A 22,814-nucleotide genomic window follows, 5' to 3' on the forward strand; every position below is an offset into this window, starting at 1 on the left:
CTACTACTACTACTTTTATAAACGATGCAAGCACTGCCACTATAATTTGTTTAATATATCAGTTATAGTTACAGTTGTTGCTTCACAGACAAACTCTTGTTTAATCATCATAAAACATTATCAGTTAAATATTGCTATTGTTCCTTTACAGAAATGAAGAAACGGAGACATAGAAATGTTTAGTAACTTCAGAAAGTGCCACAACTTGTCAGTAGCAGAGTCAGGATTTACAGTCAGATCTATCTAACTCCACATAGGATGCTCTTAATTGTTATGTATTTCTACCTCCCATGGGATGTGGAATAAAGTTGTATATTGATCATCTCTTGCTGCTTATCCAGCACTTTATTTGAAGCTCAAATCCAAATAAAGGCCACAATATCGTTAGGTCTGGAGAAACTGTCAACTCCAGTAAGAAAAAAGCTTTCTTATTGCTCTTCCACCTCTACTTCTGGGCCTGCATTTCATCTCCAGCTTTCTCCATTTCTTCTTTTTTTTCACCCTTCCTGGACACTTGTCTCATTTTAGTTTTGAGTAAAGCTAACAGTTGAGCAAGTGTGAGCAGGTAGACCTGCAATATTTTATTATTGGTTCTTTGCCTAGGAAGATAGCTTTCCTGATCCTCTCCCAGAGGTTTAGGCTTTTGCTTCCTTTGAATGTGAGATACAGATAGGGTTTCATCCCTGTGCTTTCACCAAGGAGGGCTCCCTCAAGTCTGTTATACCCCAATCTTTTTTGTGAGCAACGAGTTGAAGCTCATGGAAAAGTGCTGGAGAATGAATGTGTACTCTCCTCTGGTCTGGAGCTCCCATACAATCTAAATGATCCCTTTAGCATACATGTGTCATTAAGCATTTCAGTTTTCTTTTTATCCACTTTTACAATTGCAGATTCATTCTTCTTCCTGTATTTTGCCAAAGATAAAATAGTTTATGTATCCCATTTTTCTTCAGAAGGAACATATCACTCTTTGAATTTAGTTCACCTGATTGTCTTGTGACTGTGTGACTTTAGCTCTCTTCCGGGTTCAAAAAGAGTTATAATTTTGTAGGTTATCTGTTTATTTTTTTCTTGTAGTTAGAGGAGTGATCTCTTGTGGCTTTTTCAATCCTAAGAGGAACAGAACTTTATGTCATATGGTTTTTAGTATTGAGTATGGGCTAGGAGTAATCTTTCTTAGCAAACTTAAAGTACTAATGCAAAAAAATAGATTTCTAAAACAGGTCTTTTAATATTGGTTTGTATTGACAAGTTGAAATTGATGCCTAATTCTATGAGCACTGGAATGTAATGCATATCCTTATAGTAATAAAATAATTAACTTTGTGGTAATAATGTTATCCTTTAAATTAAAAGACCATATCTGGAAACTATGGTAGCTTTTTTTCAAGTCAATGATAATTAAACCTATTAATGTTAGTAAGGGTTTGATATGTTGTTGTTTACATTCATTGAGCACTTCCAATTTATTTTAGTGGGATAAAAAATGAAATACAGAGCTGATCAAATGAAATTCAAGTGATCAAATGAAATCACTTGAACTGTAATGCTTATATGACAACTGGGGTTTCTCCCAAATACTTGAATTTGGTTCCCTACTTCCTTCTCTGTAAGAGAACATTGTTCACTGTGGTAAACTGAAAAATGGCTCCCCCAAAGGATATTCATGTCCTAATCCCTAGAAGCTGTAAATGTTTCTATTTTGGAAAAAGGGTCTTTGCAGATGTGATTAGTTAAGGACCCTGAGCTAGGAGATTATCCTAGATTATTTGAGTGGGCTCTAAAAGCCAACACAATTGTCTTTATGAGAGAGGCAGAAGGAGGTTAGACAACAGAAGAGAAGTTGATATGAAGACTGAGGTAGGTCTAGATAGGATTGATACAGCCTCCATGGGAATACTGGTGGCCTCCCGAAGTGGGAAGAGGCGTGAAACAGATTCTCCCGTAGAGCCTCCACAGAGTATATGGCCCTGCTGATTTCAGACTTTGGTTTCCAGAACTGTAAGAGAATGAATTTTTGTTGTTTTAAGCCACCAAGTTTGTGGTAATTTCTTACAGCAGCCATAGGAAATTAATGTATTTATCTCAGTCTTGTCTTGACAGAGGCAATTTTAACTTGTTTTCATCTTACTATTTGAAATATCATTTGATAAAAGTCAGTTATAGAAAGTATGTATTTACCATGATCCACACTCAAAATTTTCACTGGTTTAGTTTTTTTAGCTTTAACTTGGTTTAATTTTTTAGTAATAAAGCAAAAAGAAAAATTAGACTTGGCTTAGGATGCGATTACACACATTACAGTGTGATTGGTTGACAGATTTTTGGATGTTTCTCATTAATCCTGATTTGAATTCAATGTTAGTGATGACATATTTATATATTTGAATCCCCAAACAAAAATCATTCAAAAGGCTTTATCTATCCATTGTTGATTACCAAATAATTGGATTCTCCTTCCTAAGCTTCTCCACAGGTGCAGGGTTGGGACTTGTTCTAATTTTCAGGTGTCTTCCAATCAGTTTATAAAAATTCATTCATGAGGGTGGAAGACAAAAGTATTTGATTTTGCAGAAAGTTCCATGACAATAAAAGAGTAAATGGAAATCTCTGGAAATGTATTAACTGTTTGCCTAGGAACGTGATAGATTTGTTATATTTTTATTCTTCCAGACTTCTATATGTCCCCACCATAATTTCTATCTTTTTTCCTTGCTTCCTTCCTTCTCTCCTTCCTTCCTTCCTTCCTTCCTTCTCTCCTTCCTTGCTTCCTTCTTTCCTTCCTTCCTTCCTTCCTTCCTTCCTTCCTTCCTTCCTTCCTTCCTTTTCTCCCCCTCCTCCTCCTCCTCCTTCTCCTCTTCCTCTTCTTCCTCCTCCTCTCTCTGTCTTTCTTGGTGCATAGTCTTAGCATCTTCTCCCACATTATATAACTGATTTACATTGTATCTATTGTTTATCTGTCTCCTCCAATTAGAATATGAGATCCATGAGGGCTGGATCTTTAGTGATTAATTCCACATGCCTAATACAGTGTCTGGGATATACTAGGCATTTAATAAATATTTGCATAGTGAATGAATAAATAACTGACCATGAAGAACCTAAAGAGGTCAATAGTTTCATCCCAGATAGGTGTCAGTTGTGTTTAATGCTAAACTCTTATAAGAATTTCAAAGAGAATAGAACAATACTTTCTTTAATTATCTATTTTAGAGTTAAAAAAAATTCTCCTTATTCCCAATTTTTACCGATAAGCTAAAACACTTAAAAGGACTCAATTGCCTATAGGACTTCCGTGATCTGACCCTTGGCTGCCTCTGCGCTATTCCCTCCTGCCACTCTGGCCACACCTCACTAAGCTTCAGCCACCCTAGGCTTCTTTCCACCTTAGGGTATTTCCCCTTATCCATCTTCTTGCCTTGATTCCAGATGCTGTGTCCTTATTTCTCATGGCTGTCCCCCCATCACATCATTTAGCCTCAAGTCAAATAGCACACTTTCAGAGGAGATGGCTATCGTCCTTTGAGTCTGTGGTTTTCAACTGGGGGTGATTTTGTCTCCAAAGGGACATTGAACAATGTCTGGAAACAATTTTGTTTGACGGAACGTGGGGGGAGGATTATGCCACTGGCATCTAATGGCTGAAGGTTAGGATGCTGCAAAATATCCAAAAATGCACACAACAGCCCCATACAACAGAGATTTATCCAGCCTAAGAGGTCAAGAGTGTGAAGATTGGGGACCCCCCAAAGTGCCAAGACTGGGAAGCTTTCAAATCAGTCCCTCACTCTAACATTTGTCACTTTTTTGCCATGAGTGTTTTACTTCCTCATAGCAATTGATGAAAGTCAAAATTAGTTTAAAAAATTAATTAATTTACTTATTTTACTATTTCTCTGGCCTATTAGAATATAAGTTCTAAGAAAGCAAGGTCATTGTCTACCTTATTCACATAATGTTCATATAAGGTGCCTGACCTGACACGTAGGAGACATCCAGTTATTTATCGCTTAGATGAAGGAATAAATAATTATGAACTGATTCCCCACTCCCACCCATATACTGGTGTAGCTCAGCAATGAGTCTTTTGTTTTGGCTAAAATTTTGAGATGGTTTTACTTTTCAGCCTGGACCCTTTTACCCTAAAACTATAACTATGTTCATTAACATCTCTGGAAGTCAGTCATCGTATATAGTTACAAATCACAGAATCAAAAATCAGAATATTTGGGTTCAGCATGCCTTTATCCTTTCCCAGTTCTGTGAGAAGTTACTTTATCTTTGTGGTCCTTGGATTTCCTTTAACAAAGGGCAATAGTAGTATCTCCTCAAAGAGTTGCTTTGAAAACTAAATGGATGATGCTTAGGAAGCACTTTGCACAGGAAGTACACATATATTTAATATTATTATTATTATTATTGTTATTATTATCATTATTGTTATTTTATTGGGGTCAAACACACATAATATAATATTTTTTATTCCACCAGTTTTAAAGACTACAATTCAGTGGCATTAAGTACAATCACATTGTTGTGCAACTGTTATCCTTATTTTTATCCTCTGAATACTGTATTTTATTTCTTCAGGTTTCTCTTTATGTGTGGCTCCTGTGGGAGTCATAGTATTCAAAGACAGATCCTCCTGGTATTGGATATAATCAGATTGCCCATGACTTTTCGATGGTATGTATCATACACTTTATTGCTCAGGATGTCTGCAAGCTTAACGGCCTGCATTTGTCCGTTGTGTTCATCAGCTTTTCTGCCATGTGTTCAACTCTCCATAAATGCTTTCCCAATAACATTACAGGAACCCTACCGCACATTTCATTCTTGACCGTGTGCTTAAGAAACACATCCACTCTAAGTATGTGTGAAAGTCTCGCCACCTTCAACTTGATGGTAACAAGTCACAGAAGATGAATATCTGGTTTTACAATCCTAAAACAGAGGCTTAATAGCAAGTCATGAAAGCAAAGATTTGATTATAGAGATTAGAAGAATAGTTTATAGCAATTGAGTAACTATTAAGAATACTTCAAACACCTCAAAAGAATCCTTAAAATACCAAGGTTTAAAACAAGATCTTGGTATGGGCTGAAGATTTTTCCCAAGGAAATATGTCGTACTCAATTAAGCAACTATTAAAAATTGTCAGTACAACTGTTTAAATATAATCACCCAGCGTTGCAAAAGAACAAATTACATGGGAAAATTAGTACTAAGGGCTAAGAAGAATGAAGGTGTTTTTCAACAATCACGTTTGGATTAAATTCAAAATGCAATGCTAATCACTCCACAATTTTAAAAAGGTTGATGGTCTATTAGTGACCTTTCATGAAAGATTTTCAGGAGGTTAGATTTGTTGGAAAATATTTATTAAGTAAAATTTTGCTATGTAAATATTACAGCCATTATTCACGAAAATTTCTGAAGTAATTGAAAGGCTAGATATGTAGTTACCTGAACTAGAGTTTTAAATATGAGTGATGCAGGCTGGCAAGATAATTTTTATGCACAAAGTTCTGTTACAACCTCAGAACATGGGTGTGACACATAAAAACAAATCATTAGGCTGGGAATGTCTAGCTGCCAATGGGGTAATGAATAGTATGGTGGGAGAACATGGAAATCCAACTGACACTAGTCATGAATCCACAGAGAACTAGTGGCTAATCATGCTTAGAACCCAGGTCAATTGAGCCCAGGCCAGTGACATTTCCTCTTCCTCAGACCCATTTCATCAATTACAAGGACCCTGGGAGTCCAGAGTTCTTTAAGTTGCTTTCTGTTCTTCCCTTTCAGTCTGCAGCTGGCTGGCTTTAGCCTGCAGTGCTTCAGGGCAGCTCCTAGACTTCGTGATGGAGCACACATGAAAGGAGGTATCCTAGTCTACCTAATTGAGCCCTCTTGTGAGTATTTCTTCAGTTCAGCTGCTTTGGTGTGGGACAATTTCATGAGCAAAAAAAAAAAAAAAAAAAAAAAAAAATCCATCAGTGTTTCCATTTACAAAGTTGCTATTTGATCGTTTTATAATCTAACCGTTCCAAATTGCCCTCAACTGAAACTTGGCACATGTGTTGGCAACCCAGAGCAATTTTTAAATTGAACATGGTTGGTGATTTTTGATTTACGTGTAAAAACAACAATGCATAATTCCCATGATTCAGATCTTTGGCATGATTCTCAGATACTTTACTGTCAGTTTTGACTACATGATTCCACTACTTTCTACAAGTCCAGTAAATGTCATAAGTTGAAGGCAGGTTAGGGTCTGGGAGAAAACTTCCAAATGTGGTATGGTTTATACTTCTGTTCAGCATTTCATAGGCAGATCTGAGACTCAAGTGGTATAGGGCTATGTGATGGCAAAATGAGAATAAATTTGTTGTCAAAATAGGGAAGAATTAAATGTCTAAGAATGTGAAATGAAAATGGCAAAATAGCAATTCACATTTCTTGGCAAAAAGGGCTGAACATTTTTAAAGGATAGGTCTGGACCTGTATAGAAATAATGAAGTAGAAAAGGTTTGTTCTCACTTCCATTCTCCTTCCCTATTCCAAACTTTTTTTGTGTGTCCCTTTGTAAACTTTCCCATCTTCCCTTGTTTTCTGCATCCCCAGTGATGTCATGTTCAAGTGACTGGCATTAAGGATTTTCTTATTTTAACTCTTTATGGAGCAAAGGATTACAAATTTTCTTTTTGCTATGTCACAGCACATATTCAGTAGTCTTAACACCTAAAGATAAAACAAGCTCTCCTTAAGGTTACCACTTTTTGAAAATGAAACTATCATTTCATTTTTCTAGTTTTTAACTCCAATAATAACAGAAAACAATAATTATGAAATGCACAGAAGTCTGAGAAAATAACAGAATAGTTGAATTTTGCATTAAAAAGTATAATTAGATATGTTTAAAATGCAACTTTGCATAGCATTTATAAAAATAGAAGCCAACAATTAAATTATTTAAAATATTTTAAACATAGTTGTAAACATTAGGCAGCTTACAATAGAACTATATAACAGAGACAGACTAAGAGTTTTGTTTTTTCTTTTTTACTTTTTAAGTATCCTGTGGGGACCACTGGCACAATTTCCCTGGTCACCTGCTCCAGGCACTCCAGGAGTGTCCCAAGTGTAGGTTTTGTGTGCCCTCCTGTTATAGTTGAGCCTTGACTGATATTGGCACATCAGCAGGTGGGATTGAGCCTCAGACTGACTGGCTGTGGGGTTTGGCCACATCTACATCTTACAGGCTGTGTGGGGGACTGTCGTGCGGGGCAGCTTGCGGGGTCTCAGCTCCCGCTCCCCACATAAGAACTTAGGACACGGTGAGGCCAGAAAGGAACACCCACGGAGCCATTGGTAGGGAAGTCATATCACTATGGTCTCAATGGAGGCTGGGTTCACACGACGTGTGACCTGCTCTCCACTTTGCTGCCAACCGACTGACTCTCCTTCACTCTCCTTCACTCTCTTTCAGTCTCCTCCTTCACTCTCCTCGGCTCCCCTCTGTAGCCGCGGCAGTTATATCAGTGACCAATGGCTCAATGGCTACAGCTGACGGCCAACTAGCCACAGCTGATGGCCATCCGATCACAGTTGATGGCCATCTACTACCTGAGCCAGCACCTTTCTATGTGAGGCCGAGAGCCTGGAAACTGCTTTCTGGGGCTCCGTCCCCACAGGGACTTACCCCACTAAGTGAGATTTGCCCCATCAAACTCTGGTGCCTGTTGAGACCACCCTTTGTGTGTACGGCTTATGGGGCTAATTGGGTAGTGCTCTGCTGTGGTCTGAAGCCAACCTCCATTTATTTTGGTTCTGGGGCCTCTTGAGAGGGGCTCCAGTACATTCCACTGCCTGTGATTGGCTGGGGTCTACCTGGTAGGAGCTACAAAATGATCCACCGTTGTTCACTGCCTTTGCTAAGCCTGGAGGTGTGTAGGAGAGGACACACTGTGAACTGAGGATGTCTGCCACCAGTACCAAGCCTGGGGTAACTCTGCAAAAAGTCAGGACACCCCAAGACCAGCTGCCACCTGCTGGCTCCATTAAGGTTCAGCCACTGATAAAACCTTGTTTGGTATGCAAGTTGGGTGAGGGAGAGTCTCAGGGAGTCATTAGAGTGGGAAAAGTTGTGGTCACCAGGATCATGTAAATTCTAGTTTGGTGCCAGTGCTGAGCCTAGAGCTACTCAGCAGAAGTCTCAGAGCATACCCAGGCCAGTTGCTACCCACCTGGGGCCCACGGGCTCTGATAGTTTTCCAAGAAGAGTGCAATGCAAGTGGGGCTGGCTGCTTGTGAGAAAGTGCCTTCGGCATTGAGGGAGTTGGGTGGGGCGGGGTCCCAGTGAGTCAGCAGAGTAGAGCAGTGGAGTTCACCAAGCCAATCAGATTCAGATTTGGCTGTGTGGGGTGGGCTCAACACAGGAAAGATGGTGCTGACCTGCCAGCTGCATGGGAACAGGACTCCCGATAGGGAAAATGGCAACTGTCCTTTAGCTCTTGCTCTGAAGCCACACACCTCAGTCTGCCCCCCCGCGTGCCTCTGACACCTCCCGAGTCACCATCCTGCCGCTGGAGCCCAAGGTGAGTGCCTGTGAGACAATGAGTCTGTGCGCGGGCTGTTTAAGAGGACGCCTGTGTTTCCTATAGGTTTCCGTCCTATGGGGACTGTCAAAATCCCCACTGTTTTTCACAGCCAAATATTGTGGGGCTCCTCTTTTTGGCACCAGTACTCCAGGCTGGTGAGGTCAGTGTGGGGCCAGGGTCCCTAGCTCCTCTGGGGGGAACCTCCATGGCTGAGATATCCCTCCTGATTCTCATCTATCACACACAGATATGGGGCCCGTTCTACTTCTCTGCGTCTACTCCCAAACTCGGCATGGCTTCTTTACATCCTTAGTTATAAAACTTCTGTTCAGCTAGATTTCAGATGGTCTCCAGGTTGATTGTTCTTAATTTAGTTGCAATTTTGTGTTCATGGAAGGAAGCAGGTACAGTGTTTATCTACTTTGCCATTTTGGGTCTCCTCAAACCATTTTACTTTGCATGAATATTTTAAGAGTCAAAAAATATTATTATAAATTCTATGTTCTCTATCTTTTCTTGCCTGCCTTTGGAGTGTGAACTATCTAAACGAAATGCTCAAAAGCAAAGAAAAAGTTACATAATTATTGTGATTCTCCACCAACAAAACTACCTGCCTCAAATAACTGAAGTTTTTGCTATAGACAGGAAATAGAAATATTCAAGCACTAACTTTCTTGGTAGGGCTGAAAGATTTCTAAAGGGATTTTTTTTCTTAAATACCATAAACATTTATGGAAGATCTGTTAAAAAGTAATTATCACTCATGTGAAAGTTCACATTTAAGAAAAGTCATTTATTTGGATTAGTAAAATTTCTTTTACTGATTCAATTAATTGATAGCTAGATGACAATTTACTGAAACAAATACTTTTAAAATGTCAGTTACATACGTCTCCATATTTTATACTCAATTTCATCCTTCTTTAGTAAAGTATAATTAAGATTCCATCAAAATGGTAAATGGAGATTATCTGTAGTCAATCTTATATACCTATGTCTGCCAATTATTTTCCTGGTTTCTGTTGCATCATGCCTTTGAGAGACCATTCTTTAGCTTTCATTTTATGTGTGCGTTTTTTTTTTTTTTTTTTGGTACAATATTCTTGAGTTGCCTGGGGGACTCCCAATTAAATGCCACTTTGTAATGAGACTTTCTTTGGTCATTGGACTACTCTTTAAAATTGTTAAAGCCTGCAGATCTTAAATATAAACTTGGCTGATGCAACTCAATTATATAGCAAATCGAATTTAGATGCTAAAGTTATGTTTGAAATATATGCTTGTGCTTGTCTTGGAGTTATGTGTTTTTCAAGAATGGTGAGTCACATCTCCCATGACTGCCTGGTCATTTTTTATGAGTCAGAATTTTTCTGGACCTGTCCTTCCAAAGGAGAGTATGGTTTCAACATATATAATGAAAACTGAATATGGTACTAATAATTTGAGATATCATCTTTCAATCAACTCAAAATGCATATCGTCTACGTTTCTGCACAATTCATTGCATGTGTACTTAGGTAATAAAAATTGTTTTAATATTATGTAAGTAATATTAAAACATGATTATGCTTATTTCATAAAATTTACATAATCTTGTGTATAGGACATTCGAAGTATTTGCCACTACGTTCCTCCATTGTTACCAATAATGGCTGGTTGATTCTATAAGAAGTTAACTTAATTTTCATATATTTGACCTAAAGGGGGTTTTCTGTTAATTCTGCCTCAGGAAATTTATCACTACAAACTAAGAGAAGTCACAAGGGTTTCTGGGTGAGTTATATAACCAAATCTATGTCATGGTATGATGCAAATAGAATTTGAAAACTCTGTAAGCTCCAAGTCTAGTGGGTGTGTAAGCTCCAAGCCCAGTGGACCAGTAGGTGAGCTTCAGGTTCCCTTTGCAGCAGATGAATGTTTTTGGAGCAGTGCTCTCAAGGGGATACTACAATTGTCACATACAAGTATTACATGCAAGTGTGTATGGCACCTAGAGAGGTGTGATCCTGAAGATATGAGCCTGAGACTAGATTTGGGTATTCATTGTTCCTGGACCACTGAAGGAATAACTCCAGTAGCAGTTGGAACTCCTGTCAATGGTAGCTCCAAATAATTTCAGCACCAGAGGCAGGTGTATTTTGATTAGATTGTCAGCAGTGATGCCTACAGTTGTTCATCAAAGGTATGATGAGGAAGGAGACTGCCCTGATTTTCCAGTGCCTTTCCTTTTTGTGATTGCAAGAATAATAAGGGCTGACCTTGTAGTCATGGCACACTTAAATGTTCAGAGTGTGAGGGTGAAGAGGGTCATCTCCTTGAGCTTTTCCTCTAGACTTGAGCAAATGCCAATGTGGACTTTTAAAGAGAATGTGGCATGGTTAAGACCTCTTTAAAATGAATCATTATATTTGCAAAAGAATTATTTCTTTCCAAGATGCCAAAAAAGGTATTTATCCAGATTTTCATGGAGTCTATGGAACTCCTTGCCCATTTAACACTTTTGCACTTCCATTTTCTTTTTTTTTCTTTTTTTTTATTTTTTTATTTATTTGTTTGTTTTTTGTTGAGAGCCCACTGGCCCATGTGGGAATCGAACCCGCAGCCTTCGGAGTTAGGAGCACGGAGCTCCAACCGCCTGCGCCACCGGGCCGGCCCCATTTAACACTTTTGGAATATGGATGAATTTCTTTAGGCCTCCTGAATGTCCTCTGATTTGTAATTGACACTATCCTCAGCATTTCTGCTATCTTTCAGGCAGCATTAGATCTTGGTTCTTTATTTTTTGTGCTGTAGGGGAGAAATGCCTGCACATAAGGGAGCATATTAGATAGGGAAAGAAGCTGGCTCTTTCTTTCTTGATGTTACCTTCTTTCATGCAACAAGAAGATTTGGCAGTAGGCTAGAGTGGGCTGAAGTGCAGGTTTCAAGTCTTTCTATATGGTCTAGAGAAACTATTTCAAAGCTCTTGACCTCAGATTTCACTAAAGGCTGCAGAACCATTTTATAATGTTTTAGAACAAACCATTTTAAGGCAGTTTTAGATTTACAGAAAAATTGCAAGGGAAGTACAGAAAGCTCCCATATAGCCCACAACTTATTTTTACCATGGTTAACATCTTATGTTCCTATGGTATATTTGTTTTAATTAATGAACCGATATTTATACATAGGTATTAACTACACTTTACTCATAGTTTCTCAGTTTTTACCTAATTGTCCCTTTTCCAGGATCCCATCCACTTCATTTAGTCATCATGTCCTCTTAGATTCCTTTTGGCTGTGACAGTTTTTCAGACTTTCTTTGTTTTTGATGACCTGGACAGGTGTGAGGCATACTAGAATATGCCTCAGATATTTTGTGGAATGTCCCTCAGTTGGGATTTGTCTGATCTTTTTCTTATGATTGGATTGGGACTGTGGGTCTTTGGGATGATGATCACAGAGGAAAAGTGCCATTTACATCACATTGTATCAAGGATGCATGCTATCAACATGACTTATCAATGTTTATATTAACCTTGATCACTTTGTTGAGGTAGAGTGTCAGGTTTCTTTACTGTAAAATTACTCATTTTTCTTCTCTTTTCCATACTGTACTCTTTAGAAAGAAGTCACTATACACAGTCCTCTAGAGGCATTTGTCACCACAAACTAAGAGAAATTACAAAGTTTCAGTGTGAATTATATAGCTTAATCCATGTCATGGTATGATGATGCAGGAATGGGCAGTAATGCTCCACCTCCTTGAAGGTGGAGTATCTACATAAATTATTTGGGCAATTTGTTCGGTCTCTTGTATACTTTTTTTGTTCCAGTCCTAGAATCATCCATTGCTCCAAGGAGCCTTGGTTAAACCAGTTTCTAAAGAAGTGGGTTGTTGCACTCTCTCTGTCTTTCCCTGTGTTTGGTGAATGCAAATGGGGTTATTGCTTTTTGTTTTGTCAACATGGAAACAAAAAAGTTCAAACATATGTAAATAGGGTAATGAACACCGATTTAGCCATCATCTAGCTTCAACAGTGTTACCTTGTGGCAAATCTTATTTTATCTATACCCTGATCCACTTCTCCTGGCATCCCAACATCATATCATCTCATCTGTTAATATTTCAGCAATATTTCTATATAATCACTTTAATAATATGACATAGATAAAAGAAACTTAACAATTTGTGTGTGATGATAGATTAAAAGTGATAACTGTTCACGTGTACGCCAATGTTCATTGCAGCTCTGTTTACAGTGGCCAAGACATGGAAACAACCAAAATGTCCTTCGATAGATGAATGGATAAAGAAGTTGTGGTACATATACACAATGGAATACTATTCGGCGTTAAGGAAAGATGATATAGGAGCATTTGTGACAACATGGATGGATCTTGAGAGTATAATGCTAAGTGAAATAAGTCAGACAGAAAAAGCAGAGAACCCTATGATTTCACTGATATGTGGTATATAAACCAAAAAGAACAAGACAAACAAATGAGAAACAAAAACTCATAGACACAGACAATAATTTAGTGGTTACCAGAGGGTAAGGGGGTGGGGGGTGGGTGATGAGGGTAAAGGGGATCAAATATATGGTGATGGAAGGAGAACTGACTCTGGGTGGTGAACACACAATGGGATTTACAGACGATGTAATACAGAATTGTACACCTGAAATCTATGTAAATTTACTAACAATTGTCACCCCAATAAATTTAATTAAAAAAAATAAATAAAAGGACTTCCTTCTAAAAAAAAAAAAAAGTGATAACTGTTGTTTGACCCTCCTTTGGTAACGTGGTGAGATCTATGTTCCCTCTTCTTCAATTTTGACAGACTGTGGTTACAATATGGCAGAAGTAGTGCTGTACCAGTTTCAGGGCCCAGGCCTTAAATCATCTACTTCCTGTTTCTTGGAACACTTTTTCTGGGAGCTTTGAATTTTATGTAAGAAATTCAACTATCTTGAGATAAATGTAACAGAGAAGTATGTGTAAGTGTTCTAGTCAACAATCTCCTCTATGCTCAGCTTTCTAGCCCTCTTTGCCAAGGTACTAGACATGTGAGTGAAGCCATCTTGGACTGTCTAGCACAGTCCATCTGCCCCTTCAGCTGACAACATGTAGAACAAATTGTCTAGTCTAACCCTGTCAGATCTCCTAACTCAAAAAACTATGAGATATAATAAGATGGTTTTATTGTTTAATCCACTAAGTTTTGAGGTAGTTTGCTAGGCAGCAATAGATGATGAAATCAGTAGGCTTTTAAAATTTGCATTTCCAGTTTCTTTATGAGCATGATATCTCTTGAGAATGTGATTTACCCTTCCCATAAAAGGTCTTTTTGAAATTGTGCTCAAATGTCACCCCAATAAATTATATAAAAAAAGAAATTGTGTTGATCCATTTGCCACATAAATAGTTTTATTTCTTACCTTTGTTCTTAATATAATTTATTTAGTTATACATTTATGTAATTTAAATTTTTTAATGACTGTCATAAAATTTCTGAAAATTTAACAGTTGTATTTCCCAAACTGGTAGAAGCTGTCTCCAGCACATTACTGATTGACAGTCCCTTCTTCATCAGTTTATGCTGATTTTACCTCAATATTCAGCTCTGGTAGAATAGTAATCTGGCTTTAGAGTCAGAGAAGAGTAAAAGTTTTGGCTTTGTGCCTTAGTGATATGACCTTGGGCAAGTTATTTAATGTCTAATCCTGTTGCCTCATATGCAAAATGGGGATGATAGAATCTACCCTAAAAGTTTGTGGTGTAGGATTAAATGAGAGGAAACATGAATAGAACTTTGTACATTGTCAGTACTAATACTATTAAAATTATTTGGTTTTCTTGTGAAATACATGGGCTGATTGTGGCAGTAGTGCTATTAAAGTATACAGTAATAAAAAGAAAGCCAGCCTTTTTTTAGAGATGTGGTTAGAGAGATTTTTGCTTCTTGGTTTGGTCGTACTAGGGCTTTAATCTTTACAGAACAGCGTGGTGGTTGCAGAGCAAGGCAATGGGAAGGCTTGTGCACACCTGAAAAACGAAGGGAGCAGAGCAGAAAGAAGCACCAACTTTCCTAACATGAGGATTCTTGACATGCCCATCCTCCTGTGAGGTGCTTGGAAGAGAATTTGCAGACAGGCAAACAGAAGATAAAAGAGGTTACAACTTGCCCCAGGATCATAGGAACAGGGCCGGAAAAAGAATCGCAGAAATATTCAGCATGGCTTTTTGTTAATGGATTCACTGCACTACCCAGGCCATGCAGGTTCTTTAATTTTCCCCAAACCATACCCTTAAATGAGGCCTATTTCAGGCAGAGACACTAATCCAGCCCCGAGGTGGAATAATTCCACCTCAGCACCCTTCTTTGATGTGTAGCTGATAGAGAACCGAGTGCCAACATATGTTTGTACAAATATATCGGCAAATGTAAGCAGCCTACTGCTAATTACTACACTCTGAACCTCATGTGAAGTTTGAATGACGCCTCAAGGAAATTGAATCCAAGAAAATAATACGTATATTTTCAAATGTTAGCAAAAATAGGTTAAATTCTTTATGGTTGAAACTGGAAAACACTCAAGAATTATCTTGTCCTTTCACATAATTTTTACTTAAAAAAAATTCAGACCAAACGGTTGCTAGCAGAAACTGAAGAATTTTAGACACTTTAAAAATGAAAAAGGGCAGCTTGAATTGAAACAAACAAACAAACAAACAAAACAAACAACTAATGTTGCTTAATCTTTTAAAAGTAAAAAAGAGAACAATACAATTTAAGCTGAATCTATTAAAATAAAAAAAGACAGTGATACAGACCAGAGGTCACCAATTAAAAATCAATTATGAGCAGGAAACAAAGTTACATAAAATGTAGAGAATACAGTGAGGACTTCAGAGTGGCCTGCCCAGACTAAAGGTATTCAAATTCAAATCATTTTTGAGTACTCTGCTGGTTTAGCAGAACTGAGAAAACCAGATCAAGCCTTTGTCCTCAGTGGGTGACTCTTGATTTCAATACTGTTAGTTAAAAAAATGGTGCTTTTTTCATTTTATTGCATATTTCAAGCTAAAACATTATTTTTAACTTGTGTTAAATGAGTACATGTCTTATATCAATTTTGAGCATTTTAAGGGTTGATTTAATTAACTATCAAATGGTATTTTCACTTTTTTACAATTAGGTATACAAATTATTCTGTTGGTCAGCTTTTGCATGTCTTAGATTCCAAGTATAGGAATAATATAAGAATGCATCATTTTTAATAATGTGAAATGTTTGCATTTGTGGAGATATGGAAAAAACTGTTGGAAACTGAACTGAATACCAAAAAGAAGAAAGACAAACTGCAGGGGTGGCTAATTCTCTATTTCTGTTATAAATCGACTTTTGCTGGTAAGTGGTAAGATGGGGAAATTAGAATGTTGTGCTTACACAGAAGGAACTTGCAATAATTCAACCTCATTTTCCTTAAATCTAGTCATTTGGATGAAAAACTTTACATTTGATGTAGTTGCAAGGAAGATATCTAAATTGCAGATATAGAAATACAAAAACAGTTTTTAAAAGTATAAACAATCTAGTTGAATAACTTCTATTAATTAATCAGCTAATTAATCAACAAAGTAATTTAATAAAATTGTAGTTTAGTTTCTTAAGAGTCTTGTATTAGTGGAAAGAAATGATGGATTTAGCATTAGTATTTAAGTGTTTGTATTTATTATATATGGTTGTCTCTAAACTTTCCTAGTATACTTGGATTTTTCTCTTAAATGTTTAAAATAATTTCCTGAATTTTTAGTTACTTTATTAAATTCCCCTTTCTCTGTAGACAAGGATAGTTAAATAAATACAATTATGTATGTCAATGTATTTGGCAAGTTTTACATACATAAAATATTGTGAACAATACCACCACCACCTTTGAAATCTTAAGTATCCCATTCTGTGACGCACATCTCTTATTTTTCCAGCTCAGTTGCTGTAGTATACCCACAGCAACAATTCTTCAACGTCACCGAGACTTCCAGTCTAGCGACCCTACATACCTTATCCATCAGTCCACCCCCTGCCCATGTCTTCATTTCTTTTCTTGTCCAGCATAATGTCATGGTCCATCATTATTATCACTCCCTTGCTAACGTTCTAAACTCCCTTGTCCCTCTTTTTCTCCTTCACATTTGACTGGCAACAGCTCAACCCTGATTGAACCCAACCATCTCCTTTCCTTAAACACTGTTTGGGGAAAGACATTCACACAGTGAAACTGACATACAATTTTAAATTCTTGATCTCAAACTTCACATGGACTCAAACACTACCTAGAAATTCTTTGTCTTTTCCCTCCTATTGTTAGGGGCAAAATTTTACACACTGTAGCTCTGATTTGAAGAAAAATGTGGCTTATTTGTTTTCTATAACTGATGAGATCTCCCCTTCCAGATCTCACCTACTTTGTAGCAGAGGCAAAAATTGGGGAGATAAGATAGAAGGGTAGGAGAAACTTAGATATAAATTTAATTAATGGAATCTCAATTTTAGATCTCAACACTTTGGGCAAACTTTGGATGCCTTTTCTTCCAAATCTCTTGACTCTCTCCAGCTCCTGTTCATGATGATACCTAGACATATGGAACAGCTTACTCAATTTTATGACAGAAGGCAAGGAGACCCCAGACTCAATAAACTCTAGACTTCTTCTTCCATTGCTGGGGACAAGGGGTTTCTTATCTGTATTGACCTTTGTCCTCTGCACTGGAAACCACTAAGGTATGTCTGGTCCCCTGTGCTCTTGACGGTCTTGTGTGTGCATATGTTTCTGAATTCTGTAGTCTTAGCCAATGATCTGGTGGCACAGATCTCATGCTTTGGGTTCTATTTTTTTTGGTGTCAGGTCTCCTCTGGTCACCCAGTCTTTTCAGCTCCTTTATATCCACACATATCCCAAATAAGCTTTAAGAAACTAATAGCTATATGTGTGCTATCAGTTCCATGCACAATGGACATGGTGCTAAGACAAGCGAAGGACTTCTGCTAGTGGTTTCTCACTTCCAGGCTCTGCCTGGAGAAGAAGGCTGCTAGCTCTAGTGTTCTTCAGTGTCTCTCTACCTATCAGAATGCTCCTACCCCACCACTATTGACATGCAATGCTGAGAAGGAGGAAAGATAAAGACCTTGCTCTACCTTTTTCTCTTCTTTCCATGTTCTTTTAGGGTGGGTGGGCTTCTCCTCTTCCCATGTTGTGGGTACTTTTCTTGTGTCCTATCTTGAGTTTTCTCTACTGATAAGAAACTTGAAGGTCAAGTCAGCTAGACTGGCTTTGATACATTGTTGAGAGTTTAAGAAATTTAGAAAATTATTTTTCTCTTGATGAAACCTGTTTTTCAAATTTATGGCATTGCTAGGGATTCAGCTGAACATTGGTGCTTCCTTTCTATTCCTGCTATAATTGTTTAAATCTCCACCTTCCTACGTCCCCTCTGACACCTCCTCTCTAACTTCCCTGTAGATGGATGCCTCTAAGTAGAGAGATGGTCATGTCCATGGAAATGCCCAAAAGAAAGGCACATTAATATGTATCAAAAATCGTTATCCTAGTTACACTACAAAGTTTACCTTCTACTCAGTAAGATGACTATTTTACCTGTTTACTTGCTCCTCAGAGCTCTCATTACCCTTCTTCCTCTTCCCTACCCAGTTCTCAGTAGAAGGCCCCATCCCATAAGTCACTGAGAACAACTATAGTCATCAGGGAACTCTCACTGCTAAATCCATAAATAACCTTCATCTCTTTCTTTCTTAGAGAAAATATGGAAGGCGAGTCACTTCTTTCACCAAAGGCCAGTCCTTCCAAATTTGCTTAGAAGCCTGTGCGCTATTGTCTTTTTAAACACTCCAGTCCTTCCTTTATTTTTCACATTGTGAATATCTTTCTACTAGATTATTCTCATCAATATAAAAATACGCTTTAATATCCCTCTTCTTAAAGGAAAAAATCCCCACTAATCCCACATCTCTCCTGACCCTCAATCTAGTGCTTCATTTCTCTGCCAACCTTCCTGGCTATATTACTTACAGAAGTAGTAGTCTACATAAGCTGTCACCCTTTCTCACTTTCTACTCAGTTTTCAAACCACTCAAATCTGGCATGCTACTACTTCACTGAGATTGCTCATGCTAAATTCAGTGTATATGTTTCTATTTTCATCTTAGTTCCCAGCAGCATTCAGCATAGTTGATCATTTCCTTCTTTGGGAAACATTTTTCTATGTTAGCTTCCATGGTATCTTCTGGCTTCTTGTCTCATTAGGAATTCAGTCTATATTTGCTCTCTTTCGACTAACCTCTAAATGTTGGAGCTACAGGGCTTGATTTTGCCTACATTCCTTTTCATAATATATTTTTTCCCAAGGTGATATCACTCAACTTCAGGACTTTAAATACCATATATGCTGGAATTTTCACATTTGTATCTTCTCTCCAGACTTCTCTGAGCTATAGACTATAAAATATTCATGCTACTTTCTTGATATCTCTATTTGGTAGAATCACAAGTATTTTAAACTTTGCATGGCTACCGCAATTATTGATTTTCAATCCCCCACCTGTTCAATAATCCTCTTCGGTCTTTCGCATCTCAGTAACAGTACCATTATCTTCTAGATCCTTAATCTAGAAATCTGGTAGTCTAGAAATCACCCAGCTGTAGCTTCTCAGTCTCTTGCAGATTTCCTTTTTCCTTGGTTACACTTGGTTTCACTGGTTACATTCTTTAACCAGTGGTATTTTGTCTTAGCATGAATTCTTTTTTTATTTGCATATTTTGCCTTAATCAATTTCATCTGCTCTTATAGCCTTATTATCATTATATGCTGATGACTTTCTATATTCTATCTCTAATCCAGGATTTGCTTCTGAAGTCCAAACCCTTATATTTAAATAGTCACTAGCTGCATTATGATGTTGTATAGGAAATTTCTAATTAATTTATCTGGAATGAAATTGGCTACACTTCCCCAGTACTCTGTGTTTCTTTCTCGGTTGCTTTTTCAGTGAATGTTACTAGCACTAATAGAATCACAAGCTAGAATCTTGGGTTCCATTCTTGATACGGTATCGCTTTATCATTCACATTCAATATATCTCAAGGTTCTGTCTCCTCATCTAAAATATATCGTAAATTTATCAGCTCATCTTCTTCATTTATGAGATCACCTTGGACCATGTTTTTCTAATTCTTTGCCTGGATTATTGAACTCATCTCCTCATATTCAGTTTTGCTCACTTCTATTCCATTCTTCAAGAAGCAGAATGATTTCTAAGAAAGCAAATAGGATCATGTCACTCTCCTGTTTAAAGACATTTATTTTTATATTATACTTCATAAGTCTTCAATCATTTTGTTTATGCATTTGCTTATCGGCCTATGAGTATAATCCCCCACTGGAATTTATACTTCATGTGAGGAAGGCTATATCTGCTTATTTTTGTTTCTCAAGCAACTTGCACAGTGCTTGATAATAGTAGACATATGATGAAAAACAACAGAGGGACCCAATTATCAACATAAATATCTAGTCACCATGAATTCAAAAGTAATGTGGTTCAAATTTTTTACTAATATGACATTTTAGAGAACTTAGACTCAGAAGTTTCATTAAATATGCCTATGTATGAAACTCCACTTTTCAGCTATGTTTTCAAGGGATTGTGACTCTTAAGTACATGAGTGACTGGCTACTCCCTATTGCTCTATATGTAGCCTAGGCCTTGTTCAAGAAACTTCAGGATGACAGCTAGTCATTTGGACAAACGCATGTGTATAGAATTCTAACTAGGATGACCTCAAGTTGTAGATATTCATAAAGTGACTTCTTTCTTTTGGACATGATACTACAATTTCTGTAAAACAAAAGAGGAGGCATCTCTTGCACAAAATAGGATATGACCAAGTCACTTGGTAAGAAAGTGATTGTATTTATTTATTTATTTTTAGAATACCAGTTATTAGTAAAATAAGCCAATCCCCATGGCATTTTCCCTCCTAAAACCCCAAACCCACAAACCCATATACTTTAGTGTTATTTAAATGCTGATACCAAAAAATGACTTAGTATTTTTTGGATTAATATTTTTTGATATTTATAAGTCGTTAACTGACTATCAGTATTATCTTCTCTGGAAAAAGAATGGCCTGTGTCTTTTTTATTGCACATCGTCAATTTGAATATGTTTCAAATTAATTGCCAGTGTGCAGGATTGAGAAGGGGGGTTAAGAATAAAATAATGATATTGTGAAAAGATATTTGAAATAAATATACAGATCCGTTTAAAAAACTTTTTTTTAAATTAATTAAATTTATTGGGGTGACAATTGTTAGTAAATTTACATAGATTTCAGGTGTACAATTCTGTATTATATCATCTATAAATCCCATTGTGTGTTCACCACCCAGAGTCAGTTCTCCTTCCATCACCATATATTTGATCCCCCTTACCCTCATCACCCACCCCCCACCCCCTTACCCTCTGGTAACCACAAAATTACTGTCTGTGTCTATGAGTTTTTGTTTCTCATTTGTTTGTCTTGTTCTTTTGTTGTTTTTGGTTTATATACCACATATCAGTGAAATCATAGGGTTCTCTGCTTTTTCTGTCTGACTTATTTCACTTAGCATTATACTCTCAAGATCCATCCATGTTGTCACAAATGCTCCTATATCATCTTTCCTTAACGCCGAATAGTATTCCATTGTGTATATGTACCACAACTTCTTTATCCATTCATCTATCGAAGGACATTTTGGTTGTTTCCATGTCTTGGCCACCGTAAACAAAGCTGCAATGAACATTGGAGTACACGTGTCTCTATAGAGAAATGCTTTCAGATATTTTAGGTAGATACCCAGGAGAGCGATTGCTGGGTCGTATGGTAATTCTATTCGTAATTTCTTGAGGAACCTCCACACTGCCTTCCATAGCGGCTGCACCAGTCTGCATTCCCACCAACAGTGTATGAGAGTTCCTTTTTCTCCACAGCCTCTCCAACACTTGTTACTATTTGTCTTGTTGATGAAAGCCATTCTGACTGGGGTGAGGTGATATCTCATTGTGGTTTTCATTTGCATTTCTCTGATGATTAGCAATGTTGAGCATTTTTTCATATGTCTATTTGCCATTGTATATCCTCTTTGGAGAAATGTCTCTTCAGGTCCTCTGTCCATTTTTCAATTGGGTTGTTTGTTTTTTTGTTGTTGAGTTTCATGAGTTCCTTGTATATTTTGGATATTAGCCCCTTATCAGAGGCACTGTTTGCGAAAGTCTTCTCCCATTCAGTTGGTTGCCTCATTATTTTGTCAATAGTTTCTTAAAAAACTTTGTATTTTACCAGTGGCAGAGGTAGCAGCAGGGTGGGGCATGGGACTGTAAGTTCCTAACCCTTATTCCCCATCTTCATTCAAATATCTCACGTAACCGCTAAACTGCTTGCTTTCTTGGGAATCCTACAATAACATGGCAAGAATGCACGCAGTCAGGGTTAGGGGAGAGAACACTTAACAGGCAAAATGTGTGAATTATTTGTACATAGGTAATTACAAATGCTAGGTAAAATAGTGTCATTTATTAAACGTCAGAACCATACATTTAGTGTGGACAGTTGAAGTGCACTCAATAGTGACTTAGCAAATCTAAGCATTCTATTCTTTTTTTTTTTTTTTTTTTAATCATTTGTCACAAATTTAGTGGTTAATTGTGTAGCTAATTCCTGGCTGGCTACAAAGGAATCCCATTTTCCAGAAGCTATCCTGTTGAGTCTTACCAGCCTATAAAAGCAAAAGCTGTATATAACATTAACTTTTATAAATTGAATCACATCCTGAATGTAATAGTAGCACTCTTTATTGAAAGAAAACATAACTTAAAAAAAAGATATCTGAAGAATCCTCCTGATATAAGAATAATATCTGCTCCGTTAACTTACTCTCCAAATTTGTGTTAGAAAGTAGCAAGTTGTGGTACAAAGAACACAAGACTTAGTCTTAAGTGATCTGTGTTCCAATTCTTATCCTGATTGTCACTAGTTGTATGATGTCAAGCAAACCTAACATTGCAGGATAACTTTTCCCATCACTGAGGGAGTTGAACGAGGGGATGTCCAAGAATTTCTCCAGCTCTAGAATTTATGTTTCACTTTTCAAATTTGGATATTC

This window comes from Rhinolophus hipposideros, assembly GCF_964194185.1.
Source record: "Rhinolophus hipposideros genome assembly, chromosome: 1".
Classification (NCBI taxonomy): domain Eukaryota; kingdom Metazoa; phylum Chordata; class Mammalia; order Chiroptera; family Rhinolophidae; genus Rhinolophus; species Rhinolophus hipposideros.